At 49.0% G+C, this 24,652-nt stretch overlaps 1 protein-coding gene across 1 annotated transcript in view; it reads left to right on the plus strand.

Moving 5' to 3' along the window:
* Positions 1–24,652, plus strand: part of LOC120948959 (nuclear receptor subfamily 2 group F member 1-B) — a 74,410-nt gene that overhangs the window by 48,328 nt on the left and 1,430 nt on the right. The window lies entirely within an intron of this gene.

The following is a 24,652-nucleotide window of genomic DNA, read 5'->3' on the forward strand; positions in this document are numbered from 1 at the left end:
GCTAGTTTATCGCGCCGGCTTGCACATGAGCGGACATTTGGCTCGGGCTACGGGAAACCATCCGCTTGCAAATTTGCCAATCAATTGGAAACTGCGTGCGATATGTAGCAGGATGGCGATGTGAGTTGAGTGGAAAACTGTTCGCTCATTACCGCAATTTGACCCACTTTCGGGATGCTGCGTTTGATAGTGCCTTTGGATCGTCTCTTTAAACTTCACACTTTGGCACCACATTCCGCGTAGCAATAGACAAGGGGCCGCGTGTTAGCATCACAACGTTTCCACACATTTCCGGTGGCACTAGGACCCCGTGTAATGTGCACTAAGTCCCCGGGAATTACAACGCAAGCTCAAACAGAGAGAGCTGTTTTCACGCCATCGAACCACGCCAGACACAATGTCTAACCCGGAAGTAACCTATTTACATCGAGCAGGGTCACGAAAGGGCACCGTAGAAGTCCTACCGAGGGAGCAAGACAGAGCGATTGTGTAGGAAGCATCCTCGGCCAACTGCGTAACCTGACACGATCGATTTTAATCCAGGAAAATATCTCCCAGCAGCGTCGTTGTAAAGCTCACAGACGACAAATCGATCGTTATGTATTTCCGCTTTGTGGTCCGTGCTTAGCAGCGTGTGGGGCTGCTGAAAAGTTTACCTTTTTTTAGAAGCTTAAAACACGCAGCTAATCACATTACGGCACAAGTGGGACACCAACAACACTAGCAACGCACAGCGACGCTCAACTACTTCCTTCCTGCGGTAGAGGCCACTTGACGGGGACCGGTGCACACCCAGCCAAGCAAGTGCTGACCTCACCGTCCCACCGTCGTTGTCGGCTGCGACAACCAAAACCTTCGCACGGCCATACACACACACACACAGTACCTCACCCCAATACTTTGCCAAGGGTCATCGCTGTTCCATTCCGGCTGTTGGACGATAGGGCTCTCCCGAAACAAAACAAAACACAGCCCACCCCATCGCCCTCTAACCTAACCTTAATCACCTTAACTATAATAAAATAGAATAATCCTCACGGTGCGCCACAGCACCACACAGCGCACAGGTACCGGTTCCGGATTTTCCGGATCGCGCTATCGGTTGATCGGTGGATGGTGTGCACTGCGAAAACCAAGCGTAGCAAGCGGAAAGCCTCGTGGCTAAGCGCTTTAGCGCGCCGGCGAACAAACAACCGCCGAATGGCCGGTTACCGCGTCCTTTTCGTGGGTAGTGGGGTGCAATTTTGGGTGGACTAAACAAAATCTCATCCACCCTCCGTGTGTGTGTGCGAGTGAGAAAACAAAGTAGCAAAAGGGAGTAGGTTGGTTCCGCCTGCCAAACAACGAGGCGTTCGAATTTCGGTAGTAAGTTCGCCTCGTTTATTTACCGGTCGCCGGCATCCGGTATCCGATACCGAGCCACTTTCAACCTGCCGGCCTCGATATCGATGTCTCTCGATTGGCCAGAACGAAGAAAACAGGCCTAACAATAAACAAACCGGCAGATCCACCGCCAAAACGCGCGCCGGACCCTTTCATGCCAGCCGATTCACGGCCGGAGTAGGTCTGGTGTTTGCATGCGGGCGCCGACCGCCGATCGTACGGTGCCGACCTCAGCACACAACCGTGTCGTGAACTGTGGGGGCAACAAACACACACACACATGCACGTGAACGCGAGAATGCGCCAAAAACACAGCGCACAGTGTGTATGTCGGCACAACCACAAACAACACTGAACTGAGTGGGAAAAATAATCCTTCGTAAGCCATATGATTAATTTTTCCACGCCGTGCAGGTTTTCCATTACATTCCCTGTGCGGGCGATGTGAGTTCAGTTCCGGTCGGCGGGAAAAACAATAGACTGAAGCGTCCCGGATTTTCCTTCCATATTCCAGAAACAATAACAAACCTCTATCGGCCAGTTTTGGGGCAGATTGGAAAAGCGCATTTGAGGATTCAGCATGCGTAACGGTTCCAACCGTTCGAGGTTGGCCATTGACCGAGGAAAATGTATTCGATGGATGGTAGGACGGTCGGTCTGTTGTGCTGGAATGGGTTTGTTGGAAAATACACACAGACACATTTGCTACATTTACTGCTGGGTTACTGCACTGTTTGCCATTATTCCACTGTGGTGTGGAAATTAAAATTGTACAACTTTTATCCAAATCCCACAAACATCACACCAACACTCACACACGCTCGGGTGCTGTGTGGTTTTGGGGTGGAAAACCACCTCCAAAAATCCAAAGCCAAATAAAAACGCAAATCAAATTAAGAAGATAAACAAACATCACAATACACTGCTACACGCATTTGCTCCGAAGTGGCGGCTGCGTTAACTTTCAACCCCTTGCGTGTTTTGCGCGAATCCTTCGGGGAATCGGGTCGGGCTCCTTGCGGTTTAACACAATCGAGGGGATCCAACGCACAAATTGGAAATGGAGTCACTCGCCAACAAAACGCCGGTGCTCGGTTTTCTAGGCTAAACGCTCCAGCAAAGCTGCCAGCGTCCCCTTGAAATGAATGAGAATATTTTGTCATTTCCGGGTGCCTACACTTCGATGTGCCCCGGGTTTCTTCCGGCGGTGCTCTTTCCTTTCTCTTCGAGATCATCCAATTTTGCGCCTCCGCCGAAGCAAACCTTTTTCCCCGCCCGTGCTGACGCGGTGTGAAGAGATGATATTTTTATTTAATTTTCAAACGGCAGAGGATATCATTATCATCACCCGCCGCACACGGAACGGGAACGGTGGTAACCCTTTTTCGCAGTGTGGCATAGCGACTCGTTTTTTTTTGTTTTTTGCTCGTTTGCCGTTCCTATTGTGGTGAGTGAAATTTCAATTTTATCATTATGATTACACTTTGCCCATTATTTCCATCATGCGTGCAATATTATCGTGGGCTGTTGTTTACGCTCGCGCAAAGTAAAGCGGGAGTACTCGCCGTGAAAAACACACCGCGCTTGGTGGTACAAATGTTTGTATTTACATGAGTGCACACAGTGGAAGCGGGGGCTGTTTTTTCGCGGGCTTGGTTTCGTTCGGATCTCGGGCCTTGTTTACCGTACCGCTTTTCTGCACCGATACACGCGGGAAGAAGGAACAACATTTCCTCTCCGGCGTCTCTTTTTATTTTGCGCGCAGCGAACACCCTATTGCGGTGTTGACGACTCCCGCTTACGAGTGGGGGCGAGGGAAAAGATAAATTTACAATCAAATTTAATTCCAGATAGATGGATTTCAGCAAATCAAGCACCGAACAACCTCTCGGTGAATTTATACGTTTATATGTTGTGCAGTACACGTGTAGCTGTTGTTTCCTGTTTTTTTCTACGATACGATGGATTTAAATGGCAAAAAGCAACCACGAGAAACATCAGGAAGTTCAAAGTCGTAACCATAACAACCGCTCCGCGGTACCACACTGCTCATAAACATGTAAATGAAGCATAATAGAACGATCCCCAGCCCGAGGCAATAACAAAAAAAAGCAGCTTAACTGCAATAAACCACTTCAACCCCAAACTAATCCCTCGTACGAGCAAGTGCAACCATAAATCATTCCCCGATGCATGCTATCTTTTCCGGTTGGATTGAATTGTCCTGCAACAAAACGGTTTCCAAAGCGGTTTATGGGAGTCGGGCTCAAGATCATGTTCCAAGTTCAGTTCCAGTGTGCATAATCTCACCTGCCTTCTGCATTCCAACAAGGAATGCATGCAAGTAAGCAAACCAAGTTGGCAACGGCACGGTTGGAATTTCTTTTGCATTCTTCCAAGTATTGATTGATACCGTTTGGCTCGGATGCGTCTTCAATCGCACCCGCGGGTGTCACCTTTTGCCCCCGGGAGAAAGTAAGTGGAGTCGTCCCGGGGCAGCCGGGACTGTGCGTAAAGCTTATCACAGCCAGCGCGGTTAAGTTTGCCCGTAACAACAAAGCGTATTGCGATGACCCAGATGACTCAGCATGACAGCGACGTGCTTCACGCCTGGTGCCTGTGGTGATGCATGTAACCGGTGGTGGTTGTGGTGATGATGGAAAGTTGAACGCTACACACCACCACCTTCCCTTGCCTGGGAGGTGCAAAATTGAATAAATCATTAATAATTAACTAATCGCGCAATATTTACACTTCATTTCGATGCTGATTTATGATGCGGCACGCCGCAGGTATCGCGCAAAAAAGGGAACTCCGTTTGGCAAATGATGCGCGTTTGATTGCCCGGAATCTACGGAACGGGTACTGCAGAAAACGGAGCTATCGGAAACAGATGATAAACTAAGGTATGGAAAAACGAGAGACGCAGAGTGAGTAAGTGTCCACTTGCGAAGGATAACGCTTCGTGCCGTGAAAGTCATCGAACGGGGTCGGAAGGTAAATCGAAATCAGATAAAGCACACCGGGAATGAGGAAAAGCCATCTCCAGCGTGTGCCCAGGGAATGAAGTGACTCCTGCTGGTCGGTCGTTCGTTCGGTGTGACTGCAGGTTCCCAGGAGCCTCTTGGCAGTTCTCGACCACAACCGCTGAACGGTGAAATCGATTCGGTTCGATACAGTATGGTTCTCTTTCGCTTGGTCCAGCTACTCAGGTCCATCGGAATCCCCAAACATACAGCCCAGCCGAGAAAAGGGAGTTACTCAAATATTTATTATTGAATAAATGAACATGACAAAAACTCCCGCTGGGCCCCCTTTCTGGAAGACATAATAAGTTTTTACTTCTCTCCTCTTCCTTCTCATCACCGTGATGCGTGAAACGATCGACGATCGACTAACCAGCGTGTGCGCTCACAAAAGCCTGAAACTGCAATTTATAAATTTTACACCTCCAAAGCAAGCAGAGGATTCCTGGCAAGGCTCTCCCCAATCGATCCATATCTCGCACCGTTCAAACTCTGCAGCGAAGACACCGAAACTATCTCACGCGAAAATGGCTCACAAGCTTCACCGATGGACCGATCATAAATCATACTCGCGGATGGGCAGTTTGGAGTCGTTTTGCCATTGCCTCACCGTTCCTTCCTACTGGTCGCTGGTGGGTTCCCTGCGTTCGCGGTTCCGGGTTCTGGGCGATAAAGCCGATGCGCCCATGCGGCGCGAGCGCGCTAAAGGAAGGTTCACGTGCGATAAGACACACAAAACGGCATTCGCGGGACGGCATTATCGGGCACCGGGCAAGCCGCTGCCTCCGCAGAACAATAAAAACAGATTTTGCTCAACCGAACGAGGACGGCTGTACCGGGCCAAGAAAGCCCAAATCAAACCAAGGGCCCTAACGGGTATCGAAGATGAAGATACTAGGGGCACTCGGAGTGCTCGGGGTCATAAATCGTTGTCCTATCGAGGCGGTTGGCAGCCCGGTGCAAACTGCTCGATCTTTGCTGAAGATCTTACCCGTGGTCCGGTGCTAGATCGGCAAACATCGGCAACCGTGCAACCGGGCTATCCCGCGCACAACCTCCGGTAGGCTCATTTGTACCTTCCATTCAGCGCCAGAACACAACCAGAACAAACTCATCGCTTGTTTTGACATTGTGTTATGATCGTACGGATATCTATGCCATTATGCTCGACCGGCGGGTGGTAGTAGCACGCGTGGTACCGTACGCTGCTGGTGTGAAAGATTTATTGGAAAAACAAAACCCAAACAGAGCACACAGCTTGTCGCTCGGGTGCCGTACCATTATTTGGCCTCTTCAAACCGTCAGCATGGCGAAGCGTTTGGGACACAAACCGAGAGACCCACAGACAGACCCGACACACCGGTCGATCGGTCGTAGCGTGTGCGTCCTAAACACGCCGCCACCCTCAAGCGTTGAAGAGCAGCTATTAAGAAGCGGAACGTAAATGGAACTCCCGGCAAGGGGGTAGTCCCCGAAGGGGAAGAGGATCATAAATTAGGTGTTTACCTTGTCGTGTCCTATTGATGATGAGCTGCTACCTAGAATTGTGCCCCGCGCGCTTCCAACAGGGAGATGCCTACTGCGTGTGTACAAGTCGTTTTAATGGCTTCAATTATCGAAAGTCATTCAAGTCGATTAGATAAATGGACTTCCAGCGGGGGCACGAGACGGCTCGTACGGTGGTGGCAAGAAACAAAACCGTATCCCAGGCTTTTTTTTCGGATGCCGTAATATTTGGGCACTCGAGTAGAGGTGTCAACGGCATCAAAAGCGTCTGACGTACTGCTGCAGTGGGTAGGATAATAAATCCTACAAATTGAATAGAGCGTGCAATGTGCGTTTGAGCATCATCGTCGAGGCCTGCTCGTGGAGGATCTTTTAATAAACTCTGAAATCCGTAGGCCCGGAACGCGCGATGAGGCATACCGGCGAAGAATGTCAACCTCGTGAAGCAGTCTTGTGTTGAATGTCAAAAAAAAAAGTGGGAAACAAATATTTAGGACGCATTAAAATACTTCAAATGACGGCATTTCCAACGTCTCGGAGAAGATTTTACAGGATTTACAGCTCAGATTGAATTCTTCCACCTTTCCAAAAATGCTACCGCAGGTTGGATTAGGGGAGTGTTGTGTTTTGTTTACCAATAATTCCATCCAGCTGGGTAATAAAATGGGACACCGCATCGGACATCTCCCTCCACCGACGACTACATTAAAGACACTAAAAAGTGAGTGTATAGGTCAGCGACAAGCTCACCCACGCCGCCCGGCCTGTGCAGTGCAGGCTTAATGAGTTTATCGAACCGCAAGCGATTTTTACGACCAACGCCACGCCGGACAAATATCGGCTCGTTAAACCACGCACACACACACGCACGGAGGGTTGCTTTGAAAATTCCGCCCCGATTTTGCCGACCGATCGATCGCCCGGGGTGTGGAGATCATTGAGAATCTGCTTTTATTACCGTCGCCGGTGACATCGCGATTAAAGCCATCGGCTGACTTGGTACGGCAAACGGTGAAAGAGATAAAAAGAAAGAGGGAGTGTACAACCCCTTTCTGGACACTGGGTTTGGTTCATAATGAGAAACGATAAAAACCTTGCGGGACCCACCGCAGTTCGCAAGACGGCGATCGATGTCGAGGCTGTCGAGTTGCGCTTCCACCACAGGGACGAAGGCCGTGGGTCAAGCCCATCGACGCACATTCAACGCATAAAGAAGTGTTAATGTACCAACCAACCTCCCTTCCAACCCATGTCTGACTGCATCAGAAACAACAGCATCAAACGGGAATGAAACGAAAACCCAACAAACGAGGAGCCTCAAGAAGACTGCAGCCTGGACTGCGCTCATCAAACCTGCCCCTGTGAACTGTGCTGGAGAATGCCCAAAATGAAGCCACTTCAGCCTCTCTTCCAGCTGTCCAGTGTGCATTTTTACGACCAAAATGGTCAACAAACGCCAGCGCATGCTTTTCGATCGCCCCGCCAAAAAATGGAAAAGAACTCCATTTAGACTTCCCTACTGATCGCAGGCTCATCCTCTCCTAATTAGAGCGGACCACCGGACACGACCTGCCATCGATTTCGGACAGTGGTCGTTCCGTTTAATTTCAATTTCGCACCATACCATAAATATCGGCACACCGGCACCGTCACCCCCACTCCGCGTTCCCATTGCAAACTAAACCGATTTACCATAAATCACCCAAACGAACGCCCTGGGCCCCATTCCTTAAGGCCAGCCTTAATCGATTTAATCAGCCATATAGTGGGCAATTTGTACGCTCGTAAAACCAAACTCCGTCCAGGAAAACACGATGACGATGACATCGGCATTAAAATACCACTCGCGATCGCTTTATGAGCATGGGACCAAGCGCGCGCAGTCATCATAAGCGTACGGGTGATGTGTACAGCCCCTAACGTTTTACCGGAATAGGCGAGAACACATGTTGGCCCAACACCTTGATCTATCGGAACTCGGACATAGCGTGCGCGCGCGGGCTCTCGGGCGAGCCTTTGAACCATGTCCGATAGAGGGAAATAGTTTCGTTTTTACTCCACCCCAGGCACGCTGGATCGGTATCCCGATCGGTATGTCATCGGTATGACAGCGACAGTGATCGGCTCTCGGAAGATCTGCTCTCTCTCTCGGGACGCACCCACCGGGCGTGCCGACGAGGCTCAAAGATGATATGACGCGGGGATCGAAACGTTTAATAGCTCGTAAAAGTTAGAACCGCATCGTATTGCCCCATCAATGCCCTGGTCGATCGCGATCGCTGCTTGAACTGAATCCGCCCAGAATCGGGAAGATCGCACCAGTATCCAAGCTAATCTCTCTCTTCCCTACCCTGTCCCCGATAACGTAGTGGAGAAGAAGGGAGAAAGAGCTCCAATAATTGTCAACGGTTATGCGTCGTTTTATTACACTTAGCATAAATTATAATCTCATTAAATCGTCGATACTTTCCGCCTCCTTTCTACCAATGTTCACTTGCCATTTCCCCTCGCGAGGGGGAGAGTGCCATGGTGGTGCCGAAAATAAAAATCAATCTGACACCGCTAGCACCGCATTAAATCGAAAGCCCTGTGCCACGGTTTGGCCCGAATTGGTCGTAAAGCGCGGCCCTGACCAGTTCAGTGCAATGCCGTTGTGGGCATTATTATTACTATTAGCATTATTATTATTATTACGCATTATTATTGGTATTATCGGTCCTCCCGAAACACCGGCACAAGTGACGGGGACTTGTACAAAGGGGGGGTTGGGAAGAAAACGAGGATTTGCATGCACCGGTCATCGGGACAGAGCGCTATCTCCATCACCATATTCAGCCCGCATTATCTCGAGAACCCAACCCAGTTCTTTGACTTGTGGTCGTGGAAGGAAGAAGGGGAACGCTAATCCTCCGCTCTGTGTCGAGGTTGTCGTCGTCGTGGTCGTTGCCGCTGTCCAAAGCCAAAGAACGTCATAAACGTAAAAACATGGAAATAAAAGCGACATTTGAATAATTCTACCATAACATAAAATCGATTAAACGTTGAACCTGTTTGTTTTTAATTGAAAATTAATATCAAAATCCCATTTTCGGCCGGTTCGGACCGTGTGTGCGTGTCGGCGACTGTTTTCAAACGCTGTCGCCCACTGTTTGGACCTGCTGCTGCTACACGAAGGCAATAGACATGTGTGACGCCAAAATCAATTCGAATGTTTGGCTCTGTGTGGCGCTTAGAGTTCATTTTCGGCGGGTTTGGATCCAACAAACAGACATTTGGACCTCCAAAAATGTGAATTAGTTTTAGACCTCCAATGGAATTAGTTCCTTTGTGTTTTAGGAAGTTGCCAAGTGAATGATATTGAATATTTTTAATGTACCGTTTGTGAAACATCTTGCAGATTAGTCATTCTTTCATCCTGCAGTCAATCTTCCCTCCGGAAGAACCCACACATATCCAGAACAAACAATGTCCGATCCATCAAAAACAGTATTATCCAAAACCTTATTTGTAGCTTCATTTTCTTGCATCAACTCCACACCTGGCAGCCTTATTCAAATTGAATTCCATCTGTCAGAGTCCAGTCGAAAGGCTACCAAAACGCCACCAGCTTGTGTCAGCTTGTGTCTCAAATTCTCTGGCCCAAACCGATCGACAGAGACTTTACCTTTGTGACATCACAAATTAGCCTTGGCTACCTGGAGCAGGAAGAAAAGTACCGCCACCGCCACGGTAGGGCAGTTGTGTGAAAAACAACTCTCATCCTATTGCCATCGTTAACCTCCTACGGTGGCGTTCTCGAGACTTTGGGACGCATTTAGCGAGCCCTAGCCGCAAACCGCAAACCACACACGGGGAACGGGTGTACCAGCCTGAACCCGAGGGTCATCAATTGGTTGCATTAGGCCGCAAAAGTCACAGCCATTATTAGAGGAAACAACTTCTCTACATTTCGCTCGCTCCTTGACCTCTTCCCTCTCTCGTGTGTGTGTCTCTCTCGTGCTCGCTGTGCTAAAGCTACCGGGTGTGATTTATGGTTCGCGTACCAATAAAAGGCATCGGTATTTTGTAGTCGTGCCTTGTAAACGTTCCGCGTGTAGTAAATTGTGCACCTCCCAAATGCCATAATCTTTCATTCGCGCCCGCAAGAATCGATCTGGGCGCGAAACCAAAAACCACCGTTACCGTAAACCTTTCCCAGCTTGTGTACCATCTCGGGAGGGAGTGGTAGGAAGATGCGACCAATTCTTCAACATCTGAGTGTCCATCCTTCATATCACTGTGTAAGAATCGCTTCGCTAAAGCCAAAGAACCTCGGTGCTTCGAATCTTACTTCCGTAGTACTCGCGTTGTAGACAGTGCAGAACAAAACGGCTAGAGCTTGTTGCCAAGATCTCTGCCACCAAAGTATCAAAGATAATCGATGCCATTGTGTGGCGGCAATGCTACTGTTGCGCGAGCTTGAAAGTTGCAAGATTTTGGGATTTGCTTTGACAGATGGCACACTGACCAGCATGTACGCCCGGTCGTAAGCTAGACGACCCGTCACACAAAGGCAAAGAATGGTTAAACAAACACAGCACAAACAGGATTAGGATCAGCTGAAGTCTACGGTCAACTCCAAGCAAACCTCTCCTGACTGTGGTCGTAGTGCAGCTGTCTGTCGTTCCAAGCTGGATGCAATCTCTCGTTCATATAGCACGTCTTCTGACCTTCTTCCTACCGGTCACAAAACAAGCACTCCTCCGGAGAACATCTTTCGGAAGAAAAAAATATTAACCAGAGAGAAAATCCATTACAATCTAACAGTTAGTATCGCGCACATTAAAGACGGTACCGCCCCATGGCAGGACAGCCTGGAGAAAGCCGCGGTCCAAACAGAAAAGAAACGATGACAGTTCAAGGCTTTCCAAGGTCCATATACGCGGCGCGGCGTACTTGTTAATTTTCTCACGCATCTTCCACAACACCACGGCGTATGGCCGCGCGGTTCCACCTTTCCTCAGCGTCTCGCAAGAATTCAGCGTACGCAAACTTCACGCAATGCACTTTTGCGTCCCGATTACGGATCGGGCCTTTGGCTGCGTTTGTCTCGCTTTTATTTTTGCATAATTCGCGCACCGCTACAACAACCAACCGCACATATGCGCTACATGTTGGTCGCGACCGTGCGAGGCAATGCGAGCAAGGTCCTCGCGCGGCCATTATTACATTATGCAAATTAATCATATTTGCAAGATTTATTTCTCTGTTTCGCGTTGCCCGCTGCTCCGCCGCAAACTCCGCCACCCGGTACGGTACGGTCAAAACAGCTCAGGCTAACAATGCACGTTTGCGAAACGGTACAAAGGAAGGGTTCGTCGCTTTGCATCCACAGCCACAGCATCTTGCCGGCTGAGCGAAGGTCTTGTAGGTAGGAAATTCGCCAATAAAAAAAAAACAATACCACGATCGATATAAGAGTGTAACCTGCGAAAGGCTTCCCCGTTTCCCCTAGGTCGGTGCATGAGATGTATGAAGATCTTTCGCTTGTGTTGTGTGTCTGCGGCCAACGCCACGACCGGAATGTCTAACGAGATTTCGACTCCGACATTGCGCTGCCGAGCCTGGGTACGCGACCGTCACTCTCCGCAAGCATCGCATCGGGGAGGAATTGGTATGAAAATTAATTTCCCTCAATCCCAAGGTTACCCCGGGGGCGTAATTGTACGGTGCAAACAGAGAGATCAAGAATTTAATCCGGCTCATGACCTGTCGTAACCGAACCGATGGAAATCAACCGGGTACCACTCGGTACGCGCGTCCCACGGAGGAACACTTCTAATCATGAATTTTTAAAATCCCCTTCTTACACTCACCACAAAAATCCCAATCCATTCGCCACGGATAGCTCCTAATGTGACCTCTTCCACCCACCGGTAAAGCACCCTAGTCGTACTAGTCCAAGGTTGATTCCCTCATGTGGTTACGGAGGCACTTTGTGGCACCATCGTTTTACTGCTTTATTACACCCAATCGTTGTGCAAAACTCGTTGCAAATATCGCCATAATTTACGATTGCTTTTATGACCCCCGATGACGGTGATGGTGGTGGTGGTGACGATGTCCCTTCGGCCGTACAACACCTCGAGGGGTGTTGGCTGTTTTTTTTTTTTTTTTTTTGCACCAAGGGTTAGGTCGTTGATTTCAGGGATGATATTCTGGCGAAAAACTGATGAAATCGAAACCTCGCAATGACCACCTATTTGCGTTAGGCTCATCCTCCCCACGGGAATGTCCATCCTGAAATGCAGATTCTCCACCCCAACTGCAGCATTTTCCGCTTTTCAATGGTCAGCAGAAAGCCCGCATCTACACAGCATCACTTCTGTTTTGTCCTTCTGTCGGGACATTGCGACTTTTTTTGGGTTTGTTTTGTTTATACCGTCCTTCGTTTATTTACAACCGTCCGGCATGGTAATAGATTTTTCAAACTCTCGCCACCAACCCACCGAGCTGGAGTGCTGTGGAGTTCTAAAGCATCAGCTGAAATTGCATTCAATTCCCCGTTCCCCGCTCGAGGGTTGTCACACAATGGCACACAATTCTCCTTTTCCTCGCTCCCTCGCTTGCAGATGGTCGCTACAAAACACCGAACCGGACCGTCCCTAAATATGTTTATTTTCGCCCTTGCATGATGGTAAAGATTTTGCAACGAAATGGTCAGTGTGGTGGATGTGGTGTTTTGGGATTCCTGTTTTTTTGTTTTTTGTGCTCATCCCTTCAAAATACGCTCGCAAGGGGGGAAAAAGCATATCATTTCCCTGGCAAACGTATGGTTTGATGCTTTGAAACTGGTATAAAATCAAGATGACTTGAACATGAAATAGTTACTCCTGCCTGGGGGGGATCGGTCAGCTCCAAACGCGAGCCATCATCGCTCACTCTCCACGGTACATGCGATGAAGAAGACCCTTGCCAACAACAAGATCTCCAATTTAGTGCCTGTTACGGTGAAGGCTCTGCTCAACGGTGACGAAGCGCATCGGGCCCGGTGACCCTGGGCCGTGTGTTACAGGTTATGGTTGGTACGCCGCTGACCTCTTCCAGCCCGTACAAACCGCCCCTGCTTTGGACCCTCGTTTGACCGTCCCACCCCGCCCGTGCAGTGTCCATTACGGTGGATTATTGTTATTTTTATTACATTAGATCGCGCGCGCGCGCACCATGCCACCTCATGCAGTGGGGTTTTTGCGTGCAAAATCGACACACACACACAATCACAGCGTGGACGGTTGAACGTTCAGATTGATTTCTTCCCAATACACGTCCTAACGAACGTGTGTACAAGTATTGATCGCTAATGATAGCCCCCGTGGCCGAGCCGCCCCGGTTTCATCCTAGCACATTCTTCGCACTTCGGCTGGCGGCCGGCTGCCAATTCCAGGGTCAGAGCCTGGTCAGAGCGGCTCGTTTTCTTACCCCATTTGCGTACCATCGGGCACAGGGGATGCCACAATGGGACAGGGGGGAGGGGGGGAGGGAAGGTTTGGGTTTTATAGCTCTGACCTCCTTACCGTCGCGCAAGGTGTCGAGAGCACGCGGCCATGATCAAGCGTGTGCGCGAGCGCGCGAATCTTGTGTGTTCCCTTTTGTGTGTGTGTGTGCCTGCGTTCCTTCTGCGATACGATGATACGATGGTGGTGGTACTGCTGCAGCATGCGTTAGAAAAATTGATCTCACGCGATTCAATTTAGCCTAGCCACAGCACATGATGGACACATCAACCACATAGCCGGTAAAGTGGGCCACGGGGTGTATGGGGAAGCTTTTTTTTCTTCTTCTTTCTTTGCATAAAAGGTGCGTCACCGCACCTCCGTCGTTGCATTTGTATGGTTTGTGGTCGATTGTGTTCGATTAGAAAGCCATCGATTGCGGGATGATCGATGCCGCCCGGCCGGATCGTGGTGACGTGATGGATGGCAATAGTGATAGACGATCCGGCGCAGGCAACCAGCACACTGATGAATGTGTGTTCATCAACGCACTGGAAGCGTGTACTTTCCGTTTCAGCTTGTTCTGCTCCCCCCGTTACATTATGTTCCTCTGCAGGATGGAAATTTATCCCTTGAAAAGAACGCAAACAGCCGCCTCCTGTTGGCCGACACAGGTGACACGTTTGCAATGTCAAGTTCTCGCTCGCGCGCGTCTGACCTTCAATTTCCCTTTTGCCATTTGGGTGTAAATTCACCGGGTATGAAAAGTGGTGGAAAAATCCATTCATCCAGCCAACCCAGCAATTTTGACGGTCAAACAACAACGGTTGCCAGCGTGCCAACGGAAGATGTGCGCGAGTTTTTCATTCCCCGATCTCTCCCTCTACGCTCAACTGCATCCCATACTGCAAGAGCGCAATGCGTCTAGCCAAAAACTAGACAAGCGAGCTTCACCAAACACCACGGCGCTGGTGCTGCCTTTTCGACCGCAGCACTAAGCCAATAATCACCCCAATAATAAAAAAAAAACCACAACAAGGTGGAATAAAACCAAAAGAAAAACGCCATGGACAAGCAAATTTTTGCACCCTCGGTTTGGTACGCCTCGGCACATAGGAAAAGTGACTCGAAAAAGGGGGTGACGACACCCCGGCAAATAGCCAAAACAGCGAGAAACCGTCATACCGTAGAGCGCAAACGAGCGCAAACCCAGAAGCTGGCCAGCAACCAGAACGAATTAAAATAATTTCATTTAACGGCCAAACCCAACCTTAGTGCTCGGCCAGTCAAGTCAGCAGACCTGCCACAAAACAGCCAGCCGGAAAACCGGAAAAGCCGTCACCTTCCGGTGTGCGGTGGTGCTGGCCCTTTGGGTGATGATGGTGGCGCGTTTAAGGCCGGAGAAAAAACATGTGTTTCCCGGCTACTCGGCAGGACATTGGGACAAAGGACACAAAATGGGAAAGGAACGGTACACGGTACACATTGCAAAGTGGAAAAGCCACTGAGCAGAAATGAAGTGACAAAACTGTGGTTGGGGAAGACCAACCAGACCGACACAGACACAGACTTCTCTGCAGAGAGGAGCCGTCGATGCGCTGGTGTATTGTCTGTCGGACGCAAATTAATGACTTGTAACGCCCAAACGGCACCGCGGCCGTTTGTTTGGTGGTTGGAGTGGGTTTTTTTTGTGTGTGTGTGTGTGCTACCCATATTTACACAGTGCTTGCCGTGTGTCGCGCGACACTGTTTGCCTTCTCCTTTTTGTGTAACTGTATTATTTTGTTTTTTGTTTCGTTATCTCTATCGCGACATTTTTACAGCACACACCTAAAGAGCATCATCGATCCCACACTGGGTGGCAATGTACTCCAGCAAAATATAATTCGTACCACGGTTGTTAGATTAGAGATTTGGTGTGCTGTTTTGTGTGATGCAAGGACAAGCAATCGGATCTTTCCTTTTTTTTGTCATCAAGAAACACATATAAACACGTTCGACAATGACTAATGGCAGTAGATGCATGGGGACGGAATGTTGATCCATCCGCTATCCAATCAGCTCGTAAAGGAGTAGCATTTTTACGCGATTTCCATTGGGTATGCTGTCTACTGCTATCAAATGATACAGTCAATTGCCAGTTGGTGTTATGTATGTGTATCTTTCATTCCTTTCCCCCCCTCCCACAGTAACGAGTACGATAACACTTCTTCTTACCTTTTTAAATTATAACAGCAGAGGAAAGTATATGGCTTCTACCAATTTTGGGGGTGCAGGGAGGGAAAAGCGATTTTTCAACAACCACAACAGAGTCCTTTCCAAATGCACTAACCTGGAAAGCCTTTTGCGTGTAAGATAAGCGACGAAACTTTCAACGATCCTCCGGTCGACTTACGAAACTGCAAACGACCAAAGTGTACCACCCGTTCTCTCTTCCTCTCCCTCTCTCTCTCTCTCTCGGTATCGGACGCATTACGGTCGATTAAACGTATCGGAATGGCACACTGCCGCCAAAGGACTGCGAACTGCCATGTTCCTATTGTGACCGGTGACAGGAAATAACAGGAAGCTGAAAATTGAAAAAATGGTTGAAATTAACAAAAGATGGCACACGTGCGGAATTGGGAGTGGAGGCGAGAAAAGGAGAGAAAAAAAGCCACCTTCCCAGCAGTGCAAACATTCGTCGTACGCTATCGTTCCCATTTCCAGGTGACAGGTGCTAACAGTTCACGTTTCCCCACACAAAACGGTGAAAGTTAAAAGTCCTTTCTTCTGCTCCTGCGAGGAGCGAATCCCTTTTCCACACTATCGCAGAAAAATTCACCAACTGTCACCCCTTTGACAGCTGATACTATCACTACGTTCTTCTAGTGTATCTGTATGTGTGTGTGTGTGGGTATGAAATGTTGCTCTCTTTTTGCGTTATCAAACCTTGCGCACCAAACCAAACAGGCTAGCGGTTTGGTGGTGGTGGTGGTGGTTGTTTGGAAACCACAGCCAACTAATTAAATATTTTAATTTGATTTTAATTGTTTCGTCAACCTCCAGGCAGGCCATGAGCCGTATCTCCCTCTGTTTTTGTGCACCCAACCACCCCTCCGAGGGCTCCGTTCCGTGCGGTAAAACAAGCAACTTGAGCACGTTTTATGAGATTCTTTTCAAACATGTAACTTTAAAAGGACACAATGCACAGGGGAACACGTCTTGGCACGTACATACTCTCACACACACACACACACAGTATCGTCACACATGCATGATAGTGGAGAAGGCCTGTTGTAGACACATGTTTTACGCCCGATTACCATCATTATGATTAGCAATTTGCCCGTGATTAAAATTATTGTTTTACGACTTTACACGCCCCACACGCCAAAGGGTGCTCTGTGTGTGTGTGGTGTGAAAGAATGTCACTTTCGTTATGATTCCTTTCCCATTGCCCCAAATTTTGGAGGTACGATGCTGCTGCGGATGCCATTAAACTGTGTCGGTTTAGTGGTTTGCCACTGCCCGACCCGTCTTCAACTACGATGTAGCCTACGGAAGAGCATTATCTCCTATGAGCATCAGCTTTTGGTGTCAACCACTGCCTGGAAGCGGTGGTAGTGTCGTGGCGGGTTCATCCCCCTTGACATAAACACACACAAGATGATGACGATGATGAGCTAAGTGGCTCTACGCACCGTTTAGTGCCGTTTTGCTCGGGTTAGGCACGGCAAACACATTCGTCTGGGGGTTGAAGATGGTGCTGTGAGATGTACCAGACCACGGCAGACACTTCAGAGCAGTTCAGAGCAGTTCATATGCCATCGCCACTGGTGAGGACAAGGACATGCGTGACTTTTGGGGCAGGAAAAGGTAATGTGTGCCGTACTTGAGCCGAACGATGGTGTAACTAGACTACGTTACACTCTCGCAGCGATGCAGCGTAATTAAGGCGAGCAGAAAGATGATTGCACATCTGGCAGATTGAGCTGATGAAAAATCATCGATCCATGTTGACAAAGTACAGCAAATGGCTGAAGGCGACCCGTTGTGACGGGGTGTCGGTGTAGACGGGTTGTCTAATGGAAGTTTGCAACTCCTAGGACGACATAAAGCAGAAGGATGTAGTGTAGTGAGAAATCGTCCGTAGCTCTCGTCTCAGCAACATTCTGTTGACTTACACACTACTGGAGGAAGGCTTGTCTTCCAGCAAATGTGTTGATACTAGACCATGTACTCTCTACAAACAGTTTTTCTCACTTAAAGATTCTTACTTAAAAAGGGAACAAGCAGAATAATAGCGTAAACAGATTAACAGAACGCTATAAATAACATTGAACTGTGCTAGAGCTTACATGCCCGCCATTACACCGACGTTATCAGCCTGTCAGCTCATTACACGGTCAAGTTATGAGTATCATGCTTGCCCGGAACTAACACAGCAGAGTGTCTGATCGGCCACAAGACTAATCACATGAATAAAATATCTCACCAATTTAGCCTCCCCGCAAGCTAAACCGCAACCCCGGATAAAATGTCAAACGTCACACAATGAAAGCCCCCGCAAGAGAGCCCCCGGCTAACAACGAAACACACTTGCCGGCTTCATAAAAAATGCATCCTTCCTTGCCTTAGCGTACGTTTTCCTATTTGCTGCACGCGCGTTTTCAACACAAACATGACCTTTTTCCCCACACCGACGTGACGTTTGCGTGTTCTGTGTGGTTAGCGCGAAAGTGCGCTCAACGAAACTGCACTTTGAACGTGAAAATTACCCATTTTTCCACCCCAAAAGGAAAATGACGTGAAAATTGTCTTCTAAACACTACTCCTTTGTGGAATTGCACTATTGCACCTGCTGAAGGATTCCTTTCTTTCAAAGCGGAACACAGAAGAAAAATCAGACAACACTAGGGGGAATTAAGGGCTCATTCTAGTCAGCGCCGTGACGCGTTGACTAACCAACCATTTGACGTTTGATCATGCTGATGAACCAACTGCCAGGCGTACCATTCGCGCTAATGGCCCCGTAACGGTTTGTACCCATTTGTATCGACAGACCAACATCAAAGCGATATCGCGAACCTGCTGTTATGGTTTTTTATTTATTTCCTCCTGTCCTCAAATAATGCACCACTACTTGCATCCCATCGTTCGCGACCACAGTCGAGGCGCCCCATTGTTGTTGATGCGTTACAGCTTTTGGTTTAATGTACAGTGCCGCACAATTGCTGCCGCCGTAGATAAAAGCGGATAAAAGTCGATGGATAAAGGTCCTTCCTCCGCTGTAGTATCTGCCCGTAGGTTTCAACATTAGGTGACACAATACCTCACAGACCGCGGGTGGTCGTTGCAGATTAAAAAGTCAAAATCATCATCCTGCTACGGGGGGGATTGACTTTACTCTCTTGTGTGTGTTTGTGCGGTGTCTGTATGTACCCCTTTTTGTGGTAAAACGACTGGGACTTCCTGGCAGCGACACGCATCCCGGGCCCAGCAGTCATCAATTTGTTGAGCGGCTTAGTTATTGAGTAATTTATTATTTAAAAAAAAAACTAGGTGGCCTAACAGTCTTGTGGCGCGGTTGGGAGTTTGTTTGTTCTTCTATCGTTCTGGGCTCAGGAGTTGCTGAAGAAAATAATCAACATTTTCAAGGGCGTTTCTCGAGTGAGGAAAATTAATCTTTTCAAAATCACCCTCCGGCCCTCTCCTCGGTCTCGACATTGGGTTTTCTGATTGATTAAGTCGCGGTTCACCCGTTTATATTAAAGGAGTCACAAGCAACTCTTAAAAACGAAAGTGATGACTGCGGAATTAAAGAACGGTGCCAACTTGAACCTTGTCCCTTGCATGAAACATTATTACACCACTCTGCACTTGTTTGACAATTCAACCAACAAATAGCGCATCTGTGACTCGCTGCCTAGTCCGCTGCCAAGTCCGCTGCGTATCCGCTCTTTGCAGCAGTAGTAGTAGAGAAACGGTCCATAAAAACAGCAATAACCAGGTACGGTTTACATGTAATGAACGGCCATATATCACTGATGGGAATCTTGTGGCCCTTGTACAATCCGGCCCCCGAGTTCCAATGCGGGCGAAATACATGAATCGACACAGAGAGAGAGAGAGAGAGAGTACAGGACCTCCCGAAAAAAACAGAGAAGAAACAAACATTCATCCCAAGGTGTGTGTGCCGCGGAAGAGTAGACAGACCGAGCTGAGGTTTGGAAATGTGTCAGGGAAATGCCGTTGGAGTATTATGGCCGTCTGGTTTGCCGCCCTCCGGCCGGGAAGGTTAACGACGCCACCATGCACCACCATGCACCATCAGCAAACACCGAGAGGGCGTTCACAATCACAATGTTTACCACCGCCGTGGCAGGGTGTCCTCTCAACCCCACCTCGCCACGATTTTAATGCCTCGCCTTTGTGGCGTACCGCACTGGGGCGCACCGGGAAAACAGGAAGATGCAACTCCAAGTGGAAACGCCCATCCCGGGTCGGGAACAACGTTTGGACATTCCTTTGCCAAACGCGTGGCGCTTTCGGCGGGGGTCGCTTCGCTGTGGGCTCCGTTTGTTTGGATGGTTTTTGGACAAATAAAATCGAAGTAGCCCAACGTTGCTCTGTACCGGGGTGGCGTGGAGCTCCCTGTAGAGGAAACGAAGCTGACAGCTGTCTTGAAGTCTGGAGAGCTAGAGATAGCCTATGCATCACAGTAGCAGCTGATAAAAAGGTACATTTCTTGAGCAAGGGGAGTTTGAAGTTACACCGCCAAGACACTTGAAGTTACAACTTTCAACAATAGAAAAGTTCGCTTCACAACTTGCTGCCAAGATACGGACTTGCGGGACTCGTTTCTTCGTAGCATTCAACATTTCCAAGACTGACTCACGCTGCACTTGTGGATGCCAGGACGGTTCCGAGCAGAGGAATGCGATTTTCTCGCCCCACGCTTCCAGCCCCGGCGATGAGCTGTGAAAGCATCTCCGCAAACAGCATTTACAAATGGCAGTTGTGCAATCAGCGGACTTACAGCGAAAACAGTAAAACATTTCAAATATTTGTTTTTACGATCAACGGGTACACAGAGCAAGCGGCATTGGCTTGGAATGGGGAGAGAGGACCACTTCGTCCCGAAGGCAGCAGTAAGGCGGAGAACCCCTCCACCCCGAGAGAGCTCCCGCAGGACCCATCAAGCCAATGAAATTTAATAAAGTGCGCTATCTTTTATTGGTTGTTTCAGCCAACCGCAACCAACATCGGCAACAAACACCCACAGCAGGAACAGCACAAAAAAGAGTAGTATTCAAAAGGTGGACCCCGAGACCAAGTCCGCCAGACGAATGAACACACACACACACACCAACGTTTATCGATTGATGATTAATTGATGGATAAATGTGCATCGGGCGGGGCCCGGCGCGGCACAAAGATTTACTTTTGGCCAGTTTGACCGTGGCGTGAGATTTTGGTGTTCGTTTTCTTTTTTTTCTCTCCCGTTTTTGGGGAACCTTCGGAGCTGAGTCCGGGCGCGCACGCGTGCCTGTACACTGACAAATGTATACCACAATCGCACACAAACACACAGGTTGCCCTCCCCTCGAAGCCATCACGAAGCCCCTGTCTGTGTGTGGGGGGTGCCAACCTTTTTGCCAATTATGGCAAGTGCATTCCTTCTTTCTCTCCTCCCCCTGAGGAGTGGGAATGAGTGGGGTGGAATGGGTCGGTTTGTTTGCACAGGGAATTAATATTGCCGGCACAAAATGGCGCTTGGGCGCAGCATCGGAGGCGGGAAATTAATTATAAATTAAGCATCGAACGGCGAAGCGACATCGGAAGATCCCTCACCAGCCTCAGCTTCAATCAGTATCAATTCAGCGATAATTTATCGACCAAAATTGGCAAACAGTTTGTCGGCATTGCATTAGTGATCGATGCCACTCGCCACTCGTGGAGCACTAGAGTTCGTAGGCACTAAACGGGCGGGATATGCGCTGCATTTGCATAAACGCAGGCGTTTACAAGCGTGACACTGACTAATCGAAATTAGTAGCTTATTTATTACGCGCTTTCACGACTTTTCTCTCCCACCCTTTGTTTGCATGCGTCGCTTTCCCCCCCATTCAAAGGGTGGGGACGATTTATTAGTGCTCCCAAGCGTTATTAGTACGATGGGCTACAGAGCTCCATGCCGGTCCGCTCCTCATGCAAGCCTGCTTCAATTACACGAAACATATCTAATGGCATTAATTTAAACCATTCCATTCGATAACACCCTCATGCGCGACGGTGGCCACACTCTTATTCTTACTGTGCTGGAGCGCATTTTCCCATGCACGAAAGCTGCAGCACCTCGAGACAGGCAACAACAGGCCGTACAAGCCGTTCCCTTGCATTCTTATGCAGAACGACGCATAAAGAACGACGCGCATCAGTGCATTGCGCTTAATTTACCATCATTAAGGCGCACCCGGGGAATGGGGGAAGCCCCGAGACACGGCGCAATATTCACACCACTCCACAATACCGCCACCACGTGTCATACGCAACGCGCTGAAACGTCACGCGTACATCTAGTAGCCCGGGCGACAGAGGTTTGTTCAAAGAACGCGATCGAACATGTGCTCCCGCATCCAATCGTGGCTGCGCTGCGTGGTGAAAGTGGTAATAAAAGCATAATAAATACACTCCCTCGCTGACACGCTGGTTAACAAACACTTGTTCCCTGGCAAGCATAGATCACAGTTAATCGTTCCCCGCACCCGGGGAGTGTCTTGGGTGTGGAGCATCGATCGAGAATCGTCTTCGAGGAGCGGTGTGAGTTTGGCTTATTTATGATGAGAGACACACTTCTCCCATCGGTTGCACATTGCTGATCATGCATGGTAAAGAATGGCAATTTGGACGGCTTAAATTCTCCCCCAACCTGTCCCAATTGGCTTCAACCATCTGAGCCATTTGGAGTGTGAGGCTGAGGAGTGAAAATTCATCATCATAGGATTATTTTCCCGGCCCGCACACAGCTAATGGATCGTCTAATCCGACGGCATGAAATCTCTTTGATGTCTTGCTGCCGACCGCGGTCTCCCACAAACGGTACTGCGCCTTAAGCGACATTGCACACACACACACACACAAAAAAGATAATTTAGTACGAAAATTTGCATTTGCTCAGCAGTTTTTTTTTGCGTGCGTGTGTGCATTGTGGTGCAACTTTTTTAATACTTTCCGCAAGCAAAGGCGCCCGGTTTTTGCAGCAGTAATGCTGCTCATTAAAAATGGCGCACAAAAGGACGAAGGACGTCCGTTGCCGGTGCAGGAGTTGCAAGCACGGTCTGGCACGGTATCAGTTACAACACATCATTAAGATGTTTGCTGGACAAAGGCGAAACGTTTTCTTCGGGAGTTTGTTCGTCCCGTTCGGGGAATGGGGGGTTTTTAAGGGCAGTAAGACGATAGTTTTACATTTTCGGGCATCTTGGTTCGTCGTAATCTCTATCTCTCTAAGATAAGATTGTTCATACACAAACTACCTTTCGTTTTAAATTACAATCTCGCCCATGCGCGCCCAAGCTAGGTCGGGAAAATGCACTTGGAAAAAATCAATTCCACTCATTCCTCCGAGTTGGACATTGGTTGGACAGCGGTAGCAACATAAGCATCTGCTGCTACACCCTTCCGGCGATGATGATGCTGCTGCCGGCCGTTCGGTTGTCAATCGACCTACATAAAGTGTTCGTAATCAGTAGCAATTTGCGCTAATTGGTCCGAATGGAGTGAAGAATGTCAAGCTTGGTCACAGCACAGAGAGGGTGCGCCGCTGCTTCCCAACCCAGAGACGGTTGCTGCAAACCCAAACGCGCAAGCCACTATAAGAACAATCCCCCTCCCCTAGCGGCAGAGCTCCCCGAGCATGATGGAAAATAAAGATTATTGTCTTTAATTTGGTCGCCCGTTGGCACTCCCTTGCTCATTGCCGTAGCGAAATAGAGCGTAGATCATCGCCATGCAGCACTTTCCTACGAACGGTGGCGCGGGATGGCACCCGTCGCTGTGTGTGTGTGATACTGTCGCATTCTAGGCCTTCATCAAATTGAAGGCAGTTTAATTGAATTTCATCACACCCACCCCCTTGCATCCGTGTCGATCGTGCGTCGATCGTTCTAGCTTCCATTGCCAGCCCCCCCCGGGTTGCGTAACCGGTAGCTTGCGCATTAGATGGTGCCGCTCGTTTTGTTACGCAGAACACAAAAGGGTTCGGGGAGCTACAAAATCTGACACTTTTCAAAACCAACCGCTTACTTAACCTTTTCCATCCAGGGGGTTTTCCCTGTGACCCTTTTCGAAAGAGATGATCGAAAGCATATGTGTTACACACTTTGAGTAATTAGTGCCAGCGTTACTGGTAAAATTTGTCAAACCATGAGTGAAAAACCCCCCTCAACAATCAAACCCAATTAAACAGTGACATTCTATGGTTCATTCCATAGCTGTCACCACAAGACAGGTGAGCGAAAGGCAAATTCCTTCAGCACGCGTAAGCGCTAACTCCAGCCGTTACGCTTTCCGTTCACTACACACATCATCCTATAGCCTCATCATCAGCCTCATCATCAGTCTCATCATCCTCATCATTACCATCGTGTCCTCGATGGCACGATGCTTGACATGAGCCAACGAGAAACGAGAAACAAAACAACAGCGGGTTAAAAAAAAGAAACCTCCACGACAAACAACAGATGTTATCGGAGCAGCAGCTTTTTGAGCGGCTATAGCCTCTCTATTGGTTAACCCATTAACAACGAAACGACGGAGTCAAGTGCGGGACCCTTCTTGAGCGGCGGTGTAGCGGTGGTATAAGCGGGCACCCACTCGCTCGAAACTTCAACCGCGAGCGGAACATGTCCCCCTTTGCGTGCGTGTGCGCAGCGATGAATAAATTTTAATTACCCTATGCGCTACTTGATTAGCCGGAGCCGTCTCGCCGTGTCACGCAGCGGCGCAGCAGTTTGGAGAACGGGGCGCACGCGACCACGGAACGCATTCCGGGGAATCCGTACCCCGGGGGGTTTTATTAGTATTTATGCCTCCGGAGCATTAGCGAGGCAGCTCGGTTCAATTGACTGGCTTGGTGTCCGGCCCACTCCCGGGTGCAGCTTGACGGTGTGGAGGAAGTCCGAGATTCGGTGTGATGGTGGGAGCACAAGGAGCAAATAGTTCGCAGATTTGGGTATGCGTTTTTTTTTTTGTTTGGCACAAGACATCGGTAGAACATAA

Source organism: Anopheles coluzzii, chromosome 2 (assembly GCF_943734685.1).
Source record: "Anopheles coluzzii chromosome 2, AcolN3, whole genome shotgun sequence".
NCBI classification, from domain to species: Eukaryota; Metazoa; Arthropoda; class Insecta; order Diptera; family Culicidae; genus Anopheles; species Anopheles coluzzii.